Source organism: Thermobia domestica, chromosome 3, assembly GCF_964235325.1.
Source record: "Thermobia domestica chromosome 3, izTheDome1.hap1.1, whole genome shotgun sequence".
In the NCBI taxonomy this organism is placed as follows: Eukaryota; Metazoa; Arthropoda; class Insecta; order Zygentoma; family Lepismatidae; genus Thermobia; species Thermobia domestica.
Window position 1 is genome coordinate 205,024,082 of NC_137456.1, and position 23,322 is coordinate 205,047,403.

Sequence of the window (23,322 nt, forward strand, 5' to 3'; positions counted from 1 at the left end):
AAAGCTATAGACAGGGCTGTAGTCGACGGTATACGGCGGTACACACTGCATACCGTCTGCTTAATCTTAGTCATTGAGTGTACTTTCTGCTTCAAAGTGTATAGTACTTTCTACTTTTGTTTCGTTTATATTTATTTATTTAATTGGTTATGATTCCAATGATAACCTGGCGTCGTGATGAGGCGCCTTAGCCCAGTTCTTCGGAATACCCTCGGAGTTCTTCAGTCAGCCTGATCCTCCAGGTTGGGAGTTGTGTCGGGCCGATCACCCCGCATTTAAAACCTGGGATCGAGCATAGTAGAAAGATAAACCTCTGATATGGACTGCTCTTTTTGGATGCCAACTTTGCTATAGTCTGTTTATGATAAATGGATTTGTGGTTTTAAGACGCATGGACCAAGAGCCATGATATGGAGGAGTAAAGTGCATGGAATGGATCAAATGTTGCCATGAATGGTTGGTGGGAGTCTTTGGAAATGGTGATTTAAGTAAGAAGTGTCATCAAGAAGATGGCGTGAAATGCTTTTAGACTACTATACCGTATCTTTTATATTTTAACTGAATTAATACATGCGTTTTACAATGTTCATTAAAAATACCTTCTATGTCTTTTATGACAATCATACATGATCACAAAACAGCGTGTACCCTTTGAAAATTTTAGGACTACAGCACTGGCTGTAGTTCACTACTTATCTCATTCAAGTAGCTCTCTGATTGTCCTCATAACGATGGACGAGTCGTAACGCCAACATTACTCACAGTCTTTCAACGGTGTAGACATCTGAGCACTGACCAGACCCAGCACGATTGACTCCAAGGTCTCACGAGAACCAATCGATCCACACGGGTTGATTTTCTAATATTAAAACAGCTACCTGTGTTTGCCTCTGCTGGTTTCACAGAAATTTGGCCAACTTTCAGAAAATAAATGTGACAAACATATTTTTAAACAGAATAATCACCAATGTTATAGGTAACTCCGCATAGTGTAGTCGCTAACGCTCTCGCCTTTGGTGCGAGATATCCCGCGTTCAATTTCCTGTAGGGACACTAGGTCGAAAAGCTATAACAACTTTTCTAGGCCAGCTATCCTGAGTGAAGTGTTCACATTTTCTTCATTCACACCAGGGAAATGCTGTGATGATACCTAACATGCAGATCACATTTCTAGCTTCCTTCCCCCTTCCTCGGACAGTGTGCACGCCGAGAGATATCATCTCTTATATGTGACGGGTTTAAAGCAATTATTACTGGTAATGTCTAGAAATGTGCATAAACGCGTAAATAAAATAAAAACCAACCCTTATTTCAACTAATTATTATACTGTAAATAATTAACAGTATGTTAGAGAAATTACTACATCATGTTTAATATATTATATACCTACACAGAATTAATTAAGTTTTAAATCTGCAAACACAAATGAATGTTTAATTCTAAAGAAGCTAAGAACCAGGTATAAAAACACGGAATATTAACGGCAAAAGACTACTTATATACACATCACATTGAGCTAGTTGGTCTGTAAAATAATATAAAATGATTGTTCAATATTTCTGTAATAGCAATTATTAATATACAATTATGCACTAATATGCTTTGCTGTAGATTAATTTTGAAAGTTCCAGAGGTCAGAGTAGCTCTTTGGAACTTAAATCCTTTAAACTAAATACATTAAAATAGTTTCCAATCACACAATACAACTGACGATTACTAAAGACTGTACTAAATAATAGATCTCTCTCTCTCTTTCATTATTTATTTTTCACATGCACATGCTATAATTCTGAAGTTGTTGATCCCTGCAATGTTTATTCTGTAGTGAAACATGCTTTGAGAAAAACGAAAAGAAATATATATGTAAAAGCTCTGCTATCTATTAACATACAGTTAGGTACCATAATGTTAGATCTCTAACGACGTATGCGCCAATTGTTAGCTTCGGATACTAAAACTTGAGCAGTACATTAGGCTTAGTACTGCTTGTACTGTATTCGAACTGAAAAGGGTACGTGGTTCAATGGTAGAGCCCTTACCTCTGGTTTGTGGAATTCCTGGTTCGATTACCGCCAAAGTAAATTTGTGATGGACTTCCGTTTCCTCCCACATTCTCATTCCGCCAATTATTTCATCATCACTCACTTGCCTTAATCATCCGCACCCCCTACCCTAAACATCATAATCTTGGCACATTAAACTAAAAGATCTCGTTTCTTTTTTCACATGGAACTGAAATTTCACTCGTATCTACTCTGTATGAACGAGTGATACTCTCAGTGGCTATAGAGAAAGACCTATATAATACGCTGACACATACATTCAAAGAAATGAAAAGGTGACAAGGTAGAAATTTTCATTTCCACCGATAACTAATCGGATGAGGCCTCTGTAAGGGGAAACTAAGGAAATAGCAGTTTTCGTAAATTAAGACTCTGAATTGGCAACCCTGCTGATGTTTCAGTGCATCAAAAGGTGTGTTAAGGATCTGTCTACATTATGCAATTCCTGAAAACAATGAAAAATAAACTTTGAAATTATCATGATAAAATTTTTACTTACATGCACCCGGCAACACTGCTATTCATTTCTATGGGGCTATTTAAAGCCAGAGGTAACAAGAATAATTCTCGAACTATTAAAGACCTAGAAACGAACATTCGCAGTGCCAATGAGAACATTAACACTTCTAATCTTCGTAAAGTGGCTGCCAACATGGTGAAACGTATGAACCAGTGTTTGAATCAAAACAGGGAACACTCCCAGCATCCACTGTAGAGCTGGTAACTCATTTCTGATAATAGCAGTATTTCCGGGTGTATGTAAGTAAACGTTTTATCATAATAACTTCAAAGTTTGTTCTTCATTGTTTTGCATAATGTACATAGATCCTTAACACATTTTTTGATGGACTGAAACATCAGCAAAGTTGCCAATTCAGAGTGTTAATTTATGAAAACTACGATCTCCCTAGTTCCCCCTTACAGAGGCCTCATCCGATTAGTTATCGGTGGAAATGAAAAACTCTTTTTCTTTTTTGCTCATAGTTTCCAAGCTACTCCAACTAAACAAACTGAAAATTAACGACAGAATATCAATACGTATGAGTTATGAGTCAATTTACATGTTTTGCAAAAAGAAAAAAAAAAGATTTACACCTTTGGTTACATCCGGCAACACTGTGTGGTTCTTAGTGTACTTCAATTGTTGCTTCCTAGTTTAAAAATATGTGAATGAACAAGGCTTCATTTTGATATAACCATTATTCGTGCACCACTTCAGGTTCAAAAGTTCTACTATCCGAAACTCCGGGTTGCATTGTATATTGGACACCCTATATAATATTTAGAGATTGACAGAGATAGGATATATTCCTTACGTATTATAGATGTTACAAACGTACTTGTGTTTAAACTTGCTGTATGCATAGGAGATATGCATACGACATATTTGATGCATCATTACAAGACATGTTGCTATATCTTGGTGTAGCCACTTGGTCAACATTTTAGATGTACTTCTTTCTCCAGGTAGTGTAGGAAACGCACTTAATATCAGAGTATTTTATTTGCTGTACTCCATGAAAAATTTACCTGTCATTCTTTGTTCCCTCTACGTACTCCAACGCTGGCAGTCCTGGGTCAACAATGAAAATAATCTGGTCAGTTGACCCCGAGATTCCGATCTACAATGTGAGAAGTAATGTTGCGTGGAAACCGGTGTGTTAACCATGCATCACCTTATAGTGTAGGTGTCTATAACTTTCCATGAGGCGTAATTTAAATTAGACAAAGTTCTGATTATTTTTTATTTTTTAATAAATGTAAGGTTGAAATGTAAGATGACAAAGAAACATGGCAGTCTTTATAGTTGAAAAGACATCCAAGAGACAAATTTTGTATTTATTAATATATTTTTGTTAATAATAATAATAATAATAATAATAAATAAATAAATAAATAAATAATAATAATAGTGGTGCTCATCATATTCAAATTTATGAACAAATGATCCCTAACGCCAAATTATGATACTCAAACTTACAAACTTACTTTATTTATAAGTAAGTTATCAACAACAAACTATATCAAGAATAAATTGTCCGTTGCATATTTGGATTGGACATCTCAAGAACATGAATTTTTGTATAATAACTACTTTCACGGAGTATTATCACTACTTAATAATAGCGATTTTAGTGTTTCTTGCTCCGTAAATATATACTTGGTGCAACGACACCGGGTGTTCTTTTCCTATGAGCTATATTCATTTTCATCTCGTACTTTCTTATTTCACCTCCCATCAAATTTTGACAATTATTCATTGCATCTCGTATCCTATGCATAACATACCTAAGACTCATCGTAAAGTGGTTACTCTTGATCATGCTCCACTAAATGCCGAAATTCTCTTCCTGGTGAGGTTTATTTTTAGAGTTTTCAAATACTCTAATACAATAATATACAGGGGAAGAATAAAAACATGGAAACACCTGAAAATTGCACATTACCTTTATTAATAGCAAGTAAGACCACTTTGACATGTAGAACGGCTTGCAGTCGACGGGAATGGAGAAATACACGTCGCATATGGTTGTCAAAGTGCACCATTCTTCCGCTAAAGCAGCTACAGGTTGTAGAGACGACGGTCGTGGGTAGCGGGCTCGCACCTTGGTCTCCAATACTAACCACAAGGACTCAAAGATATTGAAGTCTGGGGATTGTGGAGGTCATGGCAAATGTGACACTTCATCTTCATGATCATCAAACCAGTCCTTGATGATGTGAGCTGTATGATCCGGGCTCCTCATCTTGAAACACAGCATTACGATCTGGGAACAAAGCTTGCACCGTGGGATGCAGTTGGTCACTCAAAATGATTACATAGTCCTTGGCAGTGACATGTTCATGCAGGGTGATGATGGATCCGGCAGAATACCAGGATATGGCTGCTCAAGTCATCACTGAACCACCGACTTGCTTCACTTTTGATAACAGACAGTCTTTATCGTACGCTTGTGCTGCTGTTCTCCACACTTAAACTCGGCCAGGAGTTGGAAGCAATATAGAGGAAGACTCATCCGACCAGATGACATTCCTCCACTGTTCCATTGTCCAGTTTTTATGGCCGTTGCACCACTGTCTCCATATAGCAACATGGTCAACAGTCACAAGTGGTCTGGGAATTGCAGATTTGCCATAAATATACTGCTTGTAGAATTCTCTTCTGATTGTTTTGATGCTAACAGGGTTTGTGGGTACTGTATTCAGCTCAGCTGTGACTTCTGGTGCCGTGGTGATCTTCTGCTTAGTCACAATCCCACCCAATCTGCATCTGTCTCTGTCGCGCTATATACACTTGCGTGCACACAGGTGATTCGTTGATACTTTTTCCCCGGAACATTCGTAGGCAGTCATCGGCAGTCATGATCTTCGGAAATGTGCTTCTTGAAACACCGCTATGGAAGCTTCCACCATATGCACACCCAAATTTGACTTCTTTGAAACTTTGTCAACAGAGACATGATTCACAATAACCTGCACACACCGATCGCTGAACTGTAACTTGCCCATCTGTTCGAACGGACAGTTTGTACACCTCACAAGATGTGCCGGTGATCAGAGCGGCAACTACCATTCAGACGCAAATAGTGTTTGAAATGGCTACCTCTTTTATACCAGGTATTTCCATATTTTTGTCCATCCTTTGTAGATTGTTATAACATAAACTTCAGGTTGCTAAATTTATAATGCATATTTACATTTTTTTAATTACAAGTAAATTGGATTTACTTTAGGCTATAAAGTAGTAAATGTTTAAATAAATGATTATGCATAACTTATTTGCATAATTATATAAACTATAGACCAAACTTACGAGAACGAAGTGCAAAACTAAAATAATAATAATAATAATAATAATACAAACTAGGTGGCACTCTCCTAGGCCTTAAGAAAGAATGTTAGACAAGCAGTTTTCACCTTGCATTTACCACGTTACCCTAAAAATAAGACCTAACCAGAAAATATACATAGCATAATTTTTCAGATTGCTCGCAATATAAGCTCTCCTTCAAGAATAAACCTTGCGAAGAAAATATGCGCCAATATTTGCAGGACGCGAAACAGGTTAATTTACATTGCAAACATATAAGTCCTGATATGTCTCTCTCAGGTATATATATATATAGTGATAACTCAGTCTTATTTGTTTTTAGGGAAAATAAAGCATTATTATTATTATTATTATTATTATTATTATTATTATTATTATTATTATTATTATTATTATTGACTAGCAGCGTTCACCCCGCTTCGCTGCAGTCACCCCGGAACGCAATAAACTTTGTTACTTAGATAATTTTTACTTTTTCGCTTTCAAGTGATATGATAAAAACCATAGAAGATTGCAGTAAATGTTAACATTATATCGCCTGTCATTTATGTTAACCCGCCCCGCTTCGCTGCGGTCACCCCGGAACGCAATAAACTTTGTTACTTAGATAATTTTTACTTTTTCGCTTTCAAGTGATATGATAAAAACCATAGTAGATTGCAGTAAATGTTAACATTATATCGCCTGTCATTTATGTTAACCCGCCGAGTGACACGGTCATGCGGGTTGCATATAAATACGTTTATTTTTACCTATGATGAACTAACAAAGGATTTGTACGTTATGGACACTTGAATGGTCAATTATCTCAAGACACTGGTAATTAAAAATTAAAGTGATATGATAAAAACCATCTAGGGTCCAAATCCTAATAACCCCCCAAAAATGAAAGAAATTGGTTCAGCCGTATTAGCGTGATGAGGGAACAAAGGATTTGTGCGTTCTCTTTTATATATAAGATTTCATTTGATTATACAATTGTATTCAGCAGTGAGGCTATATGAGACGTGGACCTACAGCTTGACGTGGGAACCAAGCCGCATAAATTACCATTGGAAATTGAATTGAATAGATTCTATGTCCATCCTTATTTCTCTTTTCCAACCTAAAATAGTGTGGATCTACCATTTCCGATTTCAAAATTAATCGCAATTAAGAGATAGCAAGAAACTTTCTTTGTATGATTAAGTGTTCCAAGAGTAGGTTCCATCTGCTTTCTTCTCTCTGTACTCCAACGTCAGAAACCTATTGCTTCCCATTTCAATGATAATCACAATAGAGTAAGGCTAAAAGGTAGTCAAAAGGTCTCTTGATATGAATTCGGAAGCTCAAGAGTAGAAAACATTTCTCTGCCTGCATCACTCTATTAAAACCAGAACTGCTTCCAGTAGGCCTCTGCGACTTCTGGCTTCAATATTGACCCCTGTAGAGTTAAAGCGGTATTTAATACTGAGATAAGGTGTATTTGTATGAATTTAATGCTCAAAATATATGCTGTAATTTGTTAATTGTATTACTAGGAGTAGCAGAAGTCTACCATTTGCGGTTTAAGTGTTGATATCTATAAAGGCGAACGGAAAGAGATAGTGAAAAACTGGTTTCATTATAGATTCAGTATTCAAGAACCTCTCCACCCTTAATTAATCCTCTACTGAAACAGGAAGTGGTAGAAATATACAACTCTTACTTTCAATATTGATACGCATAGAACAAAAATGATAACAGGCTTCGTGGAACGGTTTCTTGATATGAATTCCCTGCCCAAACAACAAGTTCAATCTCAACTTTTCTTAAAAACGTAAATACTAGAAATCTAATACCACTTCCAGTTTCAATAATGATCATCACAGAGAGAAGGTCATTAATAGTGAGAAACATCGATTTTAATCTCTTTATTCCGGTTCCTTTTTTTAATATTGAATTTTCATTGAGCAAAAAATGCTAGATCTAGCATTTTTGGAATTTATTTCGAAGTTGGTGGTCCGCCTGGTTTTCGACAAAAAGTAATAACAGCTACAAAATTTAAAAATCACCAATTTTAGGATAGCTTTTAAAAACGGTATAACAGAGTAGGGTACAGTAGAGTGAGGTAGGGAGGGTCCGGTTAGCTTAGGGTTAGATAAGTTTGGATCCATTTTGTTAAAATTAGCGGTGTAACTTCTCGTCTCTGCGTGAGGATACCAGTTGGAACGTCTCTGTACATCTTTAGCCATATTCAGAATACAAATGCAAGTTATTTTCCCACAATCGAACAATGCGGTAACCTTGCGCGAACTATAGTTCCCTCCGCTTGCCAAATAGTTCCATGTTTATAACCGCTTATAATGAAAAATAAACACAACTTCTACTCTCCTTACATATTGTCAAGCACGCAAATGAACGAATTATCCATTTCTTTCCGGTAAATTTTCAAAATTTTGCTAGAAACGGACGACCAACTTTGGAACTTAACCAGCATTTTTCTTTATATAGAATAGAGAGAGAGAGGCAACATTCGAAATGTAGATTTTATCTTCCTATTTATCCACTTATTAAACAGGAACTCATAAATCTCTCTCTCCTGGTTAAAAATATTGGATCCCTATAATTTGGAAATCTAACGTAGTTTCACAGTGTGAAACGAAACTAATTTGTTTGGCAGAGAAGTTTTTTTTATCTCAGAAAGTTCTTTATTAGTTTTGAAAAACCTTCCCCTACTAGTTACTATTAAAGTAACATCCCCTAATGTAACCGTAAATTATAACTAAATTACAATTATAATGACAATCCTACGGACTGCCCCGTTGTTACTTTTTGGTAAATTGTAGACTATGTAGCGGTTTGAAGAGATATGTTGTAGTTGTTTCTTATTAAATTAAATAGGTAACAGATAATGCACTAGAATCAGAATTATTGCCAATCACCATAAACAAAAAAAGTACTTAAAGTAATCATGATTTAATGGATCTTTCTATTTATATTTTTCAATGAATTATCACTAATATCTGATCTATAGTATTAAAATACCTTGCATCTTATTTCTTCTGCCGTGATGGCATCTAATATTTCAATTTTCAAAATATCCTCAGTTACTCTGCAGCCCCACAGACTATTGTCCTGACAACCTCTGCCTAATACGGCATGTGCACAATAATTATCTGCCAAAAGGTTTAATAAAGAAACTGTAAACTTTAAGTTACAACTTTTACAAACATATGTGGTATTTATTAATTAATAGATTGTATTCGAAGTGATCCAGCAACTTCAGATGATTAGGTGAGTCGTGCTGATGTCATGAGACGCAAATAATACAAGAGATTTAGTTACGTCTACGTACGTAAAATCAGTATCTTTATAATAAACGTACTTATTTTGTTCATAGCTGATGTTCAACGTTAATTGTTTTCATAGTCTTTACAAATAATTTAAAATGTATCGTTACTTTGAAATTGTGAAGCAAAAGATTTAAACTTGCGCTATTGCGGATCCTCGGCGATGCCACCATCCCTTGGAGTTACAAGCGGCCACTGCGTTGCTTCAAACTCGGACCAGTCCAGTGCACTTTGGAAATTATCCAGAATCAGGGAATCTGTGCATTGGAGAAATACGTCGAAATTTTCAAACACTTGCCGAAAAAACATGGAAAATAATAAAGACAGCATTTTGTATTCTTACGTGTGGTTCATCCAACTGAGTTCTTCTTCCTGCAGTCCTTCACCGGTGAAATACCATTTATTGCCCGCAAAGATAGCAGTAGAGCATATCAAAAGAATTGATGCATCCAATACATAGGAATTGACTGATTTATTAATATTTACTTCCCGTTTCAGGCTCCTATGTAACGATACTGACATTTTAAAGTGGAATCTGAACTGCTGTTGTGCGTTCGATGTTCTCTCACTTAGGGATGGTATCGAGACGAGACTTTGTACATTCGATCTCAGTCTCGGTCTCGTCTCGAGTCAAAAATCGCCGTCTTAGCCAACAGATGCTTGTCTCGATTTCGAGGGCCAAGTATCGGTTTCGTTTCGAAAGTCTCGAAATAAATAGTGTGAAATTGAAATTTTGAAAGCATTATTAGCGTACAGTATGTCGTTTCTGCTTCTTATTTTTTTTTTTTTTTTTTTTTTTGGCCTTCATTCTTGACTTAAAATTACGGTGTGCTATACCTTTCCATAGCTAATTTGCTAGTGTCAATGCTTTCCATGCGTGTGTTCCAGGTTCAATCATCAGTGGGTATATCATACCTGGTATAAAACCCTAATAGTAGGCTTAACCGTATTTCACTTTCAGTAATAGACTTTGTCTCATATAGCCTAGTACTGCCTATACAATTAAACTCTATTAAATTATCTCCAGTACTATACAGTAGTTTATTTCCTTCTTTTGAATCAGAATTGTTCAATGCATCCTAACGGATAACGCAACACATAGCAGCTTGAAAGTATTTAATCGTACCGAAATTGAAATGTTACAATTTCTCATTTATTATCCAACACATTGCTTTGACTGTCATTTTAAAAACAGATATAACATTCATTATCTTAATAAGTAGGGTAAATTATTACTACAATATATTTGGCTTCAAATTGATTTCAACACGAACTTCCTGAACCTTGTGGTGGGAGCTACGGCACTTATCTTTGCTGTGTGTGGTATCGAGTTGGATCACCAAACTAGTTAGATTCAAAGTCCGATGTTTTGCATAATTCGTGTCTCACTTTAAGCGCATTCTGTTACTTATACAGGTTCACAAGGTCGTAATGCATTACATATGCATATATCAAGTGCCCCGTAACTAAGCAGGAGCAACTGGAGCAGTGTCACGGGGCCCTCACCCATAAGAGCCTCGAAGAAAACAGTCAGGATTACAAAATTTTTACTCTGAGAACTGAATAAAGGATACTACCAAAGAAATTAATGAATTTAGTGCTATGATTTGAATAAATTGTCATGGATACTGCAGACCTATCTGTTTGTACGCCAGGCAAAATCTTGCCCCTCGGTGGCGACGAAATCAGCTTTGCGGGCCTACAAAATTATTGTTACTCAATTAAGTAGGACAACACACTAATTTGTTTCCTTTCGGAAATATCTTGGTTTACTCTTCATACTACTCTTCGCAGTAGTTAACGTGAAGTATAAAAATGTTCTTAAAATTATATATATATATATATATATATATATATATAATATATATATATATATATATATATATATATATATATATATATATATATATATATATATATATATATTTGAGTTTAAAGTTCTGTTCAAATGTTAAATTACACACAGTAGGATGCTTTACACATTATCGACATTCTTTGAACACCTCCAGATTACAAATATTAACCTCTTTTAGATGCTCTGTTGTACAAGTATGTCCCAGATGTGTGTACAAAATGTGCAAACTAGCAAATTCTGAACAGTTAGTTATAAAAGGAAAACTAATAATTTGCCAGGAGGTAATGTATCATACCTAGTTAGGAACATGAAGACAGAACAAGGAACCCGATCAACGAGAGCAAAGAAAATGAGAACATTAACTCAGATGAAATAGGCCCACAATTATTAGATATTGCAACACATGACACAGATGTTTCATCCTATTTGGAAGAATCCAAGAAGCTACTTATCTTTAACGAACGTACTCCTTCCACATTAAAAAAAAAAAAAATGCTGATGTTATGTTACCAAAAGTTCGTGTTATTTAGAAAATTATGATATGAAACAGCTTATTAGTTTCGACAGTTTTTTGAACTTTTGAGATTGTGCAGTACTAATACTTTAATTAAGCTCTCTGGTCTGTTTAAGAACATAAGCCTATGCTCATTTGAATAAGTTTGCATTGCCTATTTTAGAAGTTTAGGTTAGGTATACCTTTAACACTATTATTTAAAGTGTAATATTTTTGTACTTATATTTAGATATACATAAAGGTTTTAGTGTGTCCTTTGAAACAGCTGAGTTTATTTAAGCCTGTGTATGTCGTTTATTTACGTTTAAATCCGTGATATTGAATGCGGCTGACTACTGGGGTGAATACTGACCGACTTCTGGGTAACTTGTGGCCAACTACTGTATTGTTACAGGTAATGTTGGAAATTATTAAAAATCAAGTTAATAGCTTACTTTCGCGCATAATCATGTTATGTATTCATATTTTAAGCTTTAGTCGTTGTACTTACGGGATGTGAAGGTGATGTGATGAGAAAATCTACATGTAATAATTTTTCGAAATGAAATTCGCCCTTAAAGGGCAGACTACTGGCGACTTTACCCTACGTTATTTTAAGCAGTATAACAATCACGACAATCACTACGACTTGAAATAACAATTGTTGTAAATGACATTATGATACAATTGATGCTCATTGCACCGTCCATGCCATTTGAGTTATTAGAGATCTCCAAAATGTTGGTGTTAATGATACTATATTGTCCTTTGTTACACTGAATAATGTATGTGGTATTGTTGTTTTATTTAATATCTAAATTAGAAATATGTAATATCTTACGTAATGCAATTTGAGAAAATACAACTTTATGTTGCGTTGGCACCACTGTTTGTTTATCTAGTGGTATTGAAGAGTATTTCCCATAAATATTTCACACACAACATGGTACAAAATTTCAGAATATATATTCAGGGGAAGGTTGGGCTAGTTGCAACACTTTTCAGGTCTGATTTTTTTTACTCGAAAACTATTATAGATACAAAAACTATATTGAGTGGACTAAAAGGTACATATCTTAGCTACGTACCGAAAAAATAGAGGTGCAAAACATCGAACGGTAGATTTGATAGCATCCAGTTTTTGAACTAAGTCCGACTGTTGACACTTGCCCCACCCATGGGGTAAATTGCAACATCATCTAGGGTAGGTTGCAACAATCACTTGGTTCAGAAACTTAATGCTATCAAATCTACAGTTCCAACATCGCTTCATTCACTTTCAATGTGGCAGTCAGTCTACAATTTATACAGATGTAGTACGGATTTCTCTCAGAAGACGACCAATGAGACCACTTCTCACGACATAAACACTGTACACAGTCTTCTTCTGCATCCTGTTCTTCATACGATTCTTCACAAACCAAACAGATACAATCTTCTGTGGAAAGACTTGAGAATAAATTCTTTTTACTGATGATTTTACCTTTTCGCCTGTTTCTAGACGCTTCTTTTTCATTTCGATAGCACTTTTTTCTAGAATGTCTGTGAGAATAGCACATCTCTTCCTTTTACGAGCTGTTAGTTTTCGAGTTCCAGCTTTCGGATAGGACTGTACATGTTCAGGAGACAAGTCAGGTTTGTCTGGAAGACCACTTGCCCTGGTATTTGATGATCTGAAGGATTCCGCTCTATCTTGTTAGATTCATTTGCATGTGATCCATGAAGCTCACTTTGACCTGCAGTCTCAAGTGCTAACAGAGGATACGAAAGGAAACAACTACTACTTGGCACTGCAACCAATAAGCCATCAGTGTTGGCCTATAATAATAATAACGACAATAATAACAACAACAATCACAATACTCTTTGTTTTATAACCAACAACAATTATGCATATAACTATGCTTAACCGGCAAAAATATTTATTTCAATTTTCAATGCCATGGTGCATGTTGCAACAGATGTTGCAAGTTAGCCCATCGACATGTTTGTATATGAAAGCTTTCCTCGCTACCAAAGAGCAGGTAATATGGGAACAGAAATATAATGTAATTCAGTGGCGTATTTACGATTTTGTTTCGGGAGGGGCTTTGCTAACTTTCGGGGGGGGGGGGCTTTGCCTGAAAATGTGAAAATTCTGCAAGATATTTCATATACTATATATAGTAAGTAAGATTTCGGGGGGGGCTTAAGCCCGGAAGCCCCCCCCCCTTAAATACGCCACTGATGTAATTGTACTTGAACTTTATACTATTTGAGTACTACATGTTACTGTTGTTACATATGTGTAAGGTATAGTAAAGAAAGACAAAATTTTTAAAAAATTACTTGCTTCTATAAAAAAACAAACTTTTGCCCGCTACGTCTACAGCACCTTTCGACCTCCATTGTTGAACTGATCACGGGAGACCTCTTCCGTTTCGTGTTCAAACACGCCACAATGCAACACAGTGGAGCCAACCCTAAAACAGAAAAATCGCTGTTGCAACGTGCCTCACCTTCCCCATTACAGGCGCGGATCCAAGGGGAGGGCTATAGGGGCTATAGTTTTCCTCGACGCTCGGCGCTCAGATATACACTGGATAAAATAGACTTCAATCCTACTTTCTTTACACTGGATAAAGCGGCAAACTACACTGGGAAAAAAATCGTATTTGGCGTACGTAAAAACGTAGATTACATGTATAAATACTGTAGTTTTTGGACTTAACGTACAACAAACGTATAACTGAAGAAGTATATTTTATACGTACTTTCCGTATAAGTGTTCGGAATAAGCGTACTTTCCGTACGAACGAAAAAAAAACTGTATATAGGCGGTCAGAATCTCACATACAGATAGACGTATACATATGTAATATCCTGGAAGACTGTTAGATGTCAGACTTCATGCAACGCCATAATGTAATTTCTAAGAGTAGTACATATGAATAACATATGCTTTGTACTGATTTCTATAGTAGATATAAAGATTCTGTATATTTGTACAATATACTGCTGTCCAAATAACGAATTCTTTTCAGTGATAGTTTAGCCCCTCCCTTGACCATATCCTGGATACGCGGCTATATATATATATATATATATATATATATATATATATATATATATATATATAGAGAGAGAGAGAGAGAGAGAGAGAGAGAGAGAAGGCTATACACATCAGCAGTGGATTTTGTTTCAGGAGAGGCTTGAGGAACTGGTAAGAAACATTTGTCGTATGTGGAATGCGAAAAAATGATCACAAATTTAGTTCGGGAGGGGCTTTTGCCCGATAGTGACCTCTAAATACACCACTGCATGGTAGGGGTCAACCATTCCCATATTATCTAACACAGCAACGAAACAAATTTCGAGTAAAGGAAATTTTAATAGCTATCAATATTCGAGACGAGACCGAGACTGACCTAAGTCTCGTGTCGGTTTCGTCTTGATTTATAGGGGTCTACCTTGGTCTCGATTATATAAGAATCCGTCTTGGTCTCGTCTCGGTATATAAAAGTCTATCTCGATCTCGGCATCATCCCTACTCTGACTGGGAATCTAAACCACTGTGGAACGCGGGAATGAAGTTTCCATAAATAGTTTTAATATATCATCCTCACATATGGCTAATCTAAAAGTTAGTTGTAATATATTATTAAAAAGTAATCACCTGAAGATATACAGGTAATTTTAATATTTGTGATATAGGAACGAACTTATTATAATGCAGTCAAGTTAGAAAGTTGATAAACTTATAGAAATAGCATAGTTAACAGATTTTACTTGTTAACTATTAGGTGAATTTTAATAAATTGCAAGATTTCGTTTACTCTATATTCTTGTAAACAATAAATCGTAAAAGAAAACAATCTTTGTATGTCACGAATAGACATCTTGAATGAGGGAAATAATTCTTGATTTAATAAAAGAAAATAAAAACGAAGGAGGAACTACTGAAAAAGAAAACATTAGAAGGGATGGGGTACTAAAAAGAATAGTTAAGGATCTATTAAAGATTGAAGATAGCAAGATAACAATGGAAGAAAGAACCTTTACATGTCCTTTACGGTTTACGTTGGAGTTTAATTTACATCTAATATTTATTTATCATTTTAAAAATATAGTAATAATAATTTTTTGTGAAAATGATGCCGGTACTAACAAGGGAACATCTTATATTGACAGTAGCATTGCCCAATCAAACAATGCGCAATCGATAGAGGACTGAAGAAAAGTGAGAAATCCAAAGTTTTACGGGCCAACACCCAAAACCACAGAAGATACAGAGGATAAAAGGATCTAGAATCATCTGAAGATAGCAATGCAAAAGATACACTGACACAGACAGAACTTCAAAATGGTTACAGTAATAAAAATGACATTTACACCACAGTATAGTAAGCAAAGATTGTGCCCACAGACATGCTCAGTAACATAATATGTAATGCAGTGTTGCCAACTGACCACAAAATGAAGTTTTGCTAAATGGCACGGAACACTAAATATAACATCTGGAAAATCTAATTATGAGTAGAACCATTCCTGTGAAGCCTTGATGTACAGTGTTGCCAACGTTTGAAGATAGGCTTATAGGGATTCCTATGTGAATCTTGGATGTAAAAGAGTACATACAGTACATGATTCGAACTAGTTGAAACCAAAATATGAGATCACAAACAAGAATATAATCACTGAAGTACAAAAAATAACGGACGAATCGTGTATTGTATATATTCTTCTACATCCAAGATTCATATAGGAATTCATATAGGCCTATCTTCAAACGTTGGCAACACTGTACATCACGTCTTCACAGGTATGGTTCTACTCATAATTAATTTTCTAGATGTTATATTTTGTTTCGGGCCATTTAACTTAATTTTGTGGTCAGTTGGCAACACTGCATTACATATGATGTTATTGAGCAGTATCTGTGGGTATAATGTTTGCTTACTATACTGTTGTGTAAATGTCATTTTGATTACATTTTGAAGTTCTTTCTGTGTCAGTGTATATTTTGCATTGCTATCTTCAGATGATTCTAGATCCTTCTTTCCTCTGTATCTTCTGTAAAACTTTGGATTTCTCACTTTTCTTCAGTTCTCTATCGATTGCACATTGTTTGATTGGGTAATGCTACTATCAATTCAAGATGTTCCCTTGTAGGTATGAATTTGGTATAATAGCAACTTGAATACTCCTAACGTGCCATCACGAGATCGCTTATTTTCTATCAACTGCAGAATTACGACATCCGATCAAAATTGAGTTCACATATTTGCTAGGGTTAATCTTGTGAGTGCTCCTACTATCATGATGACCAACAGTATAGAAGGGGCCGCAGGGGCTCGGTGGTAGAGCGCTCATCTCTGGTGCGTGAATCTTTGGTTTGATCCCATTTCTCATCAAGTGGGCTTGGGAGTTGACAAGCACCGTATGAGAGTTTTCTCGGAGTACTCCCTTTTCCTCCCACTTTCTTCATTCATTTTCACCATTGCTGTCTCCCATAATCTCGATTAGTAATCGTAGGATATTCATTTCTTTTAAATACAAAGGTTTTTCCTTCAAGCAGAGATGACTCAGATGAAGTTACTATAAGATTCATTAGAGCGAACCCCCCTTTCACATTCACTAGAAGATGTACTTGCGACCGAAGTATGAGTGATTATTTGCCATTTAAACAAAATTTGCATCTTAACTTTCTAATTTTAGCTTCGTCAAATATCAGCCCAGAATTTTTTGGCCAAACTTGGAATCTAAATTCTCAGCATATGGCAAATACTTTGGAACACCTTTCGAACTTCTAGAACAAGAGTCAAAAGATATAAAAACAAGGCTAGTAATCGCAGTTTTTAAAACTTCAGGAGAAAGGTGGCGGTATTTTGTGCTGCCAGAAATAAAGTAATAAATATCACTTTGCTTAAAACGTTAGCAGTACTTAAATCTTCTTAGGTATAAAAACGTCATATTTCCTAGTTTTATAATATTGATAACGAGCGTTATGAGTTGTGGGGAAAACTTCGTTTTAACTCTCGTTATGAAATTGCTTATGACGATTAAAATACAAATGAATATTGTTTTAGAATTTTCGTTAAGTTGTATCTCCAAAGGTATATAGATGTCATTGAACTACCTTGCTCCTATCCTCTTCTGAAGCGATTCCCTCGAAAGCTGTCGAAAGATTGTCCTTGTACTCCCTCGTGCCCTACAATCACTAGATGCGTTGTTCTTCCGTTATTTGGCAGGTGAGAAGCAGGTAGGAGAATCATGAACATGGCTCGGGGGAATTGTCAGTTTTGATAGAAAGGGTGACTCTTAACAGCTATAAATGGGAGCTGTAGTGAAATTGTTTACAAACGGGATACAATAATATCGTTACTATACTTAATTAATGTGTCGGTTTTATAATTAAGTTTAGTAGTGTCTACTGCTAACAAGCTGAATAGAAAGTGGGTCTACTGTTTCAAAAAGTAGTGAAACCTTGTGTAACAGTGTAAATTGAGAAACATTGTAGTAGAGGAAAGTGGGTGAATACCGCGCACTTAAGGTTTAACCGCGTATTACGCAGACTTTTTGGGATGAAAAGAACTAAGAAATCAGGAACATATAATCACATCCTGTAACGTTAAACGTATGTAAGCTGTTACGTCAGCTGCATTACATTATGAGAAAACAAGTGAAAGAGTAAGGAAGGCAAATGCGCGGTATTCACCACCCTCGTAGGGTAATAACGCGCAGATAATTTTCTAATATTAAATAATCCAATGTAACACAGAAACCAAACATACGTTTATCTATTTAATAATCTACTATGTACTATAAACTTGAAATACTGAAAAGAGATACAACAAACTTGAAATACTGAAAGCAGAGACAATAAACTTGGAATACTATACTTGAAATGAAATACTTCAAGTAAAACTTGAAATAGGGTCTACTCCAAGCTGCAACCATTAAGACAAACTATTGTTAAGTCTACTTTCACAATGCTTCTTCTGTTCAGCTTTTACGTTTAGTTTTCCTTAAGTATTTTCTCGGTATCTGCGAAAATAAGAGGGGAAGAAAATTTTGAGTATATTTTGTCCCCTAAAAAACAAAGAGGGGGAAAACCTTGCACTAATATAATACATTGCGCGCCATTACCCCATATGCACCTTCAACATGTACTGCACAGTTATTATGGCCCACACAGCCAACTGTCACATGTATTATTCCATTCCTTGTTTGCTACCTGTGACACGCCATTACAAATATCATGATCTGCGATATCATAGAGAAAGTTTGATGCGCGGTATTACCTTTCTGCGCGGTATTCATCCATTTTCCTCTATTTTAATTTAGTATTTTCAAATAAATATGTTTAATAAGACAAAAAATAGATTAAATTATTATTGTGAATGAGGACATTACGTCCTTTTGCTTCTCTTATTCAAAATAAAAATGTCTAATTCAACAATATTTAGTATAATATTTAAAATTCTAATGAAATGCTAATGCTCTACTTACCGAATAACATTGGAACCTTTTTTTATTTGAAGTTGAAGTTGAAGTTCACCTCCAAAGAGGTGTTTTATACTGGCGCAGATGTTAAATCCGTCTCGCCAACAACACTAGATAGGTGTTTCCACTTAGTTGATCAAAATTTCCACACTTGTTAAGTATCCGGTGAAATAATTACATTATATTGTTATAACAAATTATAGGATTGTCACCATTTATTTAAATTATTGCAAGTGACTTTGTAGCAGTGTTGACTGAAGAAAACACTTTAGTTATTACAAATTTGTTTCAAAGAAAAAGATTAAATGCAGATACTCGTTATGAAAATTAAGCATATGCTAAGGGGGGAGCAGGAGGTTAAAGTCTATACTAAGAATTAAGCACGTCATGATCCTGCTAGTAAGTCACGATCCTTAGGAAGATGAAACAGTACGTAAATTTTTCACTTAAATAAGCTCACCAATGACCTAGCGTTTTTGAAAACTCCTTTTTAAAAAATAACCAGGGGGCATGTATGTTTGCCATTTTGAATTCACTTTTTTTAAATGGAAACCATGTATTATAATTCCCAATGGTGAACTGGGACATAAAGGACCCAGGCAGAGGTTAATCAAGGGGGGGGGGCTCTCTGTACACACACACACACACACCGACACACGTGTGTGTGTGTGTTTGTGTGTGTAACCGTGGTTTGAAGCCCCGTTACCAAAACAGAATAGTGGTGTGTGTATTGTATACCTGTACCGTTCGGCCTGCTTTCTAAATCTATGTATTTTACCAAAGAACAATATATTTACGCGACAGGAAGGAGGCTATGCAAACTATAAGTGCGAGAGGCATAATAATAACAATTATATTAATTAGAATTTTCCGTTTCAAGCATTAGATTACACTGTGTTACAGTGGTTTTCTTTCCTAGAAGTTATTCACTGATTGTAGTCGTATTTTGTGCCCTGATCTTAAAACCATAAGTCGTTAATTTGTATCAGCCTCCATTTTCCCAAAATTGGGGGAAAAGGGAATTTTTAATAATTAATTTTCCCTTCTCGAGTTGGCAACACTTTCTGCTGTGTAGTTGCAACAGCACTGTGTAAAAGTATTTATCAGTGATATTTGGTACATTATTTTGACTTCCTTATTTGTGATTTTGCTGCATGTGGAAGGAGTGGAAGGGTATATACTGGAAATACCCTTATTGTTGACCGCTGAAGGATATAGTATACGTAAGACCGTCTGAGTTCCAGAAGAAGCTGGATGCTCATACTTTTAGGGATTATTCATTGAGTATCTACGAACTTAGAAAGGGGGTAACAAACCCACTTTCATTTACTTATCCACTGATACGAAAATAAAAAAAAACGTACCTATTTGCCCTTGTACTTTATATGCTATAGCGCATTACATTATATGCAACAAGGATTTTGGTCTGCATCATGATATAAATTTAAAAATATTTAACATTTTTCGAATCGAAATCAACAAAATTTATTCTAGAAAGTAAAAATAGAATGTTAAGCACATATAATGAAGACAACGCAGTGATTTAATTTGGTAACGTATAAATATATAATATGAAGTATCCTCGCGCACGGAAGACAGGGGGTTCTCATGTATACTATTACCCAGCTGAACTTGGACAAAGATAAAAGTTTGTTGCTGGATATTACTCTAAGATTTTTTCTTGTAAAAAGTGCTTGTGCGAGTGTTGTGTGCAGTCAGTCATGCCAAGAATTCGCTTAAATAACCCTAACAGATTCTATTATATATGTGGGAGAGTGACTGTTAAATCCAATATTACACAGATAGCACCGCTTGTTAAAAGAGCTTATAAATTGTACTTCGAGTGCAAAGTTGGGGATCAGGAAAAAATGGGCACCACTGTGGATATTCGGAGGTGGTTGAATGAAACACACAAAGCAATGCCATTTGCCGTACCAATGATGTGGCGTGAGCCGAAAGACCACACGTCAGACTGTTAGTTTTGTTTAACAAACATAAGTAGAATAACCTCAAAAAACAATAAGTTAATCATATGCGCAAATTTACCTTCCGCTATTCGACTTCTCCTACACCTGCGAATATTCCACCGAGAAAATAGTAGTTCCATGATTCTGACGCATGTGCTACTTCCGTAAATCGTGATTCCGAAATTGAAGAAGAGGAAGATCCTGTCTATACTGAAAAATCGTCGGAGCCGCAATTAATATATCAAAGTAAATTAAGTGATCTTGTTAGAGATTTGCATTGCACTCCAACTCAACTTTGTGTTGCGAAAGACAAAACTAAAACATTCACGTACATGTACTGGAATATGGTCTATAAATAGCCAACGCAAAAGTTGTTCTTATCCGTTCATTAACTCCATTAACGAATTCAATCGAAATAATCGCTCTAGTTAGGCATTGCAAAAAACAGAATTAGAAAATTCATCAGTTCAAGAAAATGAAATGAAATGAAATCTTTAAGTTTTACGTTCCATGGTTATATCGGCTAGGCTAAAGGAAACGGTGATGATGAGAAACGATTGAAATGGTAGAATGAAGAAAGAGTAAACGGGAGAACCTGAGAAAACCCACGTACGCCGTGCTTGTCCACCTCAAAGCTCACTTGGCGCGAGCTAGATCGAATGAAGGATCCTATGCACCAGAGGTGAACGCTCTACCACTGAGCCACCGAGACCCCTTCATCCGTTCAAAAGTTATCGTGTTGAGTAACGGACGGATGTACTAACAAATTCATATTATAAATCTCACTATGTGTTCCTAATAAAAAATGGAGTCTCCATTTGGGTTTTCGAAGTTGCCTCCACCGCATTCCTAGGAGGACGAAAAGAGGCTAAATTTATTACAGGTGAATTTCACCTTCCAAAATATTGCTTTTTATTTTGAATATATTTTTTCCCGCCCAATGCTTACATTTTCCCAGATATTTTTCGATTTCAACTTAAAAGTCTCACTCTATTTCTGTTCAGACATAATTTAGTCTATTTTTGGAAGGATTGATTCTATGGAAGAAGGTCTAGGGATACTTTTGTGTAGAATTTTATAAGCCACATTTTCTACATACTATTTTCTTCAGAAAATTAATTTTCGAGATGATTGTAAAAAATAAATTAGAATTCCCCTTTCCCCTAAAAAAGGAAAAAAACGTACTGCTCAAATTAAGGATACTTTTCAGAATGTGTTAAGAATATCCACAAAAATCCAGCTTGGTCAGAATGAAGTCAAAGTCTAATTTTACTGAGTTATATGTGTGTGGTCCCTCGTAGCGTAGTCGCTAACGCTCTCGCCTTCTGTGCGAGTGGTCCCCGGGTTGGTTCCCGGTGGGTTCTCGGTCGAAAAAGCTTTTTCAGGCCAGTCACCCTGAATGAGGTTTTCTTCATTCATATTAGACAAATTCCGGGGTGACTTGGAGAAGAATAAATCTGACAATTTCACTTCTTTCCGTTGTAATTTTTGACAAATTAATGACACTACTTATTCAGTTACAAAATAATTCCTCAGATTTGTACAGCATGTTGTCACGGTCTTACTCGTATCGATTTAATAAGAAATTATACTTTAGAGACAAAAAATACTTAATAGTTTCAACTTTATTTTCGAAAGTTAAGTCTCAACGTTACGTAAAAGTTGTTTAAAAACTGTAAGCTACTCATATTATTCGTTCAAAATTTTATAAATAACAACTTTTTTCCTACTGTAACTCGAACTCAGATTTATTAAGCACAATCAAACAATGAAATAAGCATGCAAGTATGCACAATTAATTGAAAAAATAAGCAAAAACAAATAGACAAAAGTTAAGTTTTCGTTGTGTGAAGTAGTACTTTTTCTAGGGTGTGTTATTATATAACGATGGGCATACTAAGATTTTATTGTGAAAATGTACTGCATTTGTCACTGAAAGATGATGTTTGTACAGTCCAAATGTTCTTTCTACGTCGCATGACGTCACAAAGTATGCGTAAAGCAACCTGGTTCATTCTTTGGTGCATTTCTGTTCAATATCTGTTCATTGAAAGCTTTCCAGAAATTTTATAGTGTTTTGTAACTAGGATCTTTAAATGTAACACCCAACTAAGCTTGTCGAATGTAACTTTAACAACACCACGAGTCTCTCAAGACAATGTTACTAAAAATGTTTCTATAATAAAAAGTGAATGTTGTAAGGAATTATTTCGGGCTTTCAACAAATTCGGAAATTTGAAGAAGTGGTTATGGATGTATTACTGCAGATAATTTGGAAACATTGATGACAACGACAGTGAATAGGAGTGCAATGT

At 35.6% G+C, this 23,322-nt stretch overlaps 1 protein-coding gene across 4 annotated transcripts in view; it reads left to right on the forward strand.

The window, feature by feature from the left end:
* The window catches only part of Ten-a (Teneurin-a transmembrane protein), a 1,171,522-nt gene that overhangs the window by 450,911 nt on the left and 697,289 nt on the right, over positions 1–23,322 (forward strand). The window lies entirely within an intron of this gene.